This window comes from Saccopteryx leptura, chromosome 6, assembly GCF_036850995.1.
Source record: "Saccopteryx leptura isolate mSacLep1 chromosome 6, mSacLep1_pri_phased_curated, whole genome shotgun sequence".
NCBI classification, from domain to species: Eukaryota; Metazoa; Chordata; class Mammalia; order Chiroptera; family Emballonuridae; genus Saccopteryx; species Saccopteryx leptura.
Window position 1 is genome coordinate 124,417,327 of NC_089508.1, and position 3,368 is coordinate 124,420,694.

General features: G+C 45.0%; 1 non-coding gene across 1 annotated transcript; it reads right to left on the reverse strand.

Moving 5' to 3' along the window:
* Window positions 1–326: 326 nt before the first annotated feature.
* TRNAT-GGU (transfer RNA threonine (anticodon GGU)) lies at window positions 327–402 on the reverse strand. The gene has a single exon. It is a non-coding gene; the product is annotated as a tRNA-Thr (tRNA).
* Between the last annotated feature and the right edge of the window lie 2,966 nt (window positions 403–3,368).

A 3,368-nucleotide genomic window follows, 5' to 3' on the forward strand; every position in this document is an offset into this window, starting at 1 on the left:
TTTTTCTTTTCCTTTTTTGTATTTTTTCTGAAGCTCGAAACGGGGAGAGACAGTCAGACAGACTCCCGCATGCGCCCGACCGGGATCCACCTGGCACGCCCACCAGGGGCTACGCTCTGCCCACCAGGGGGCGATGCTCTGCCCATCCGGGGCGTCACTTTGTTGTGACCAGAGCCACTCTAGCGCCTGGGGCAGAGGCCAAGGAGCCATCCCCAGTGCCCGGGGCCATCTTTGCTCCAATGGAACCTCGCTGCAGGAGGGGAAGAGAGAGACAGAGAGGAAGGAGAGGGGGAGGGGTGGAGAAGCAGGTGGGCGCTTCTCCTGTGTGCCCTGGCCGGGAATCGAACCCGGGACTTCGGCACACCAGGCCGACGCTCTACCACTGAGCCAACTGGCCAGGGCCCGGTCCATTTTTCTAACCTTTACTGTCTGTACATCTTTCTCTGCTTCTAAAACCTCTCTCAACATCAACCATTTTTTCCACGTCTGTCTTCTCTCTATATACTTTTCTTCTTTCATTTTTGTCCCAAATATTCCTGTAATTCTCTTCCTACCATTCCTGCTCCACCCTCTCAATGCCGTTTCTCTCTCAAGCTTCTCATCACAAAGAGCACCTTTCCCTCCCTCTCACTCACTAATTTCTTGGTGTGTTTGTTTCCGAGGGTCTTCTGAGCCCCCTGTGACTATTTATAAACATCTCTATGTTGATCTCGATCTCACGCAGTTATGCTCAGGAACACACGTGCCAGGGGATGTGAAAGGTTCTGACAAGCAGCCTCTGAACCCACTCCAGGCAAGGGGGATGGTGACACATGTAACACCCAGTTTATCTTCTGCTAGACTATGACTTCCTTGAATGAGGGACAGTTCTTGGACCTTAAAGAATACATGTGTTTATTAAACTGGCCTTTTGTTACCAAAAAGAAAATTTTAGTAATGGTTGGCACCATCGACTACAATAAAAGTAGGGCACAGCAATATAATATATTAAATTTTAAAAATCATTGGAAACCATGGGATATTTTTCAAAATGGGATGTATTTTCAAAATTACATTACAATTTTGAATGTAAATGGCTCAACAGCAGTGATGGAACTTCTGCCCATATTCCATATGCATCCTTCCATGCCCACCATTTCATACAATTGTCAAGTGAAAGACACCAAGAATGCCAGAGTAGAGACAGCTCCTTACATTCAGGGTGTAGATCAGAATAAGCCTGTAATATCCTGTTTTTACCAGAAAGCAATAATTATATATATATATATATTTTTTTTTCCTTTTTCCCAGTAAGAGGAGGGAGATAGAAAGGCAGACTCCCACATGTGCCCTGTCCAGGATCTACCTGGCAACCAAGCCGGCACTGAGGATAGCTCAACCAAGCAGATTGTTGGGGTGGGGGGAGATGGTCGCTTCTCATGTGTATCCTGACTGGGAATTGAACCCGGGACATCCATATGCTGGGCCAACACTCTATCCACTGAACCACCAGCTAGGGCCTAATTTTATATTTTAAAAAAATGTTAGGGGCGGCCCTGGCCAGGTTGGCTCGGCGGTAGAACATCGACCCAGAGTGTGGAAGTCCTGGGTTCGATTCCCAGCCAGGGCACAGAGTAGAAGCGCCCATCTGCTTATCTGCTTATCCACCCTTCCCCTTCTCCTTTCTACCTCTCTCTTTCCCTCCCACAGCCAAGGCTCCATTGGAGCAAAGTTGGCCTGGGTGCTGAGGATGGCTCCATGGCCTCCGCCTCAGGGGCTAGAATGGCTCTGGTTGCAGTGGAGCAACACCCCAGATGGGCAGAACATCGCCCCCTGGTGGGCATGCTGGGTGGATCCTGGTCAGGCACATGTGGGAGTGTGTCTGTCTTCTGCCACCACCACCCCTGACCCCACCCCCACTTCTCACTTCAGGAAAATACAAAAATAAATGTTAGGGGCAATATCAAAAGGCCAAAGGATGTAATTATAAGGGTTTCCATTGACCAAGTTGTGATAACTGAAGTACAAAATATTATTATTATGATTACTTGGAGTAAGTTGAGGCTAGGAAAAATCATGGATACATAATTATTCTCGAGAAAAGTTACATAATGAATACAAAAATATAGTTGCAATACAAAAAAATTAATAACCAATTATGGATTTGTTTCTTGTTGATGGATTTTAACATGACTGTTGTTTACATATGGACATTCTGGCTCCCCCACTAAATTACTGTTTTTTATAAAATATATAAGTATATATGCACATATTTGTTTCCAAGAAAAAATAAAATTATGGAACTGAGTAAACAAACCAATAATGTAGGAAAATACAGGACCCAACAAGAAGAAGAAGGATAGGCCCTGGCCTGTTGGCTCAGTGGTACAGTGTCGGCCCAGTGTGTGGATGTCTTGGGTTTGATTCCCAATCAGGGCACACAGGAGAAGCAACCATCTGCTTATCCACCCCTCTCCTTCTACCTTCTCTCTCTTCCCCTCCCACAGCCATGGCTCGATTGGTTCAAGCGCTTCAGCCCCAGGCACTGAGAGTGGCTCCGTGGAGTCTCTGGCCTCAGACGCTAAAAGTAGCTTGGTTGCAAGCATGGCCCCAGAGAGGTAGAGCATCAGCCCCAGATGGGGGTTGCCAGGTAGATCCCGGTCCAAGGCACATGCAGTAGTCTGTCTTTCTATCTCCCCTCATCTCACTTGGAAAAGAAGGAAATATTCAATAGAAGAAAGAGGGAGGACTGCTTTGGTTGGTACTGGGATTAGCATAATAATTTAGGTGGAAAGAAGGTACAATACTTAATCAGGATCAGTGATCACACAATTACCAAGCAGAAGAAGAGTTCAAAGTGTGTTCCAAAAAGATGAAATAGTCAAATGTTCCAAAGAGGAAGCATGTATTACCGATACCTAATGCCTCATCTCATAGGAAATGAAACCATAGATGTCCCTACTCATTTTAATAAAATACCAACAAGGAACACATATTTCTTTAAAAAGGTAATAGACCAAGTCAATATATCTACTGACAGAACAGTGGGTTTTGCAATTCTGACAAGTGAGACTTTAAAAGTACTACCTCATTTCCTGAAAGACACCAGGTTGTAAAAAAAATTAAACTCAAGTGAAGGTGTGATCTTAAAAATTATGTTTCAGTAAGGTCAGAAGTTCATGCAAACTAGTGATGAGTCCTGCTCCCAGACCAAAAATGGGTCAGCCAGTTCCCCACTTCCTGCAGCCAGGGCTAAGCTGGGTGTGTACACTTTTCCTTCTGGGTCTAGTACTATCACTCCCCCCAAGGGGAGAGATAAAAATATATTACTGAAACCGTAGATATTAAAATAAGTATATTAATATCCCCTAGGAAGGTATAAAACAAGC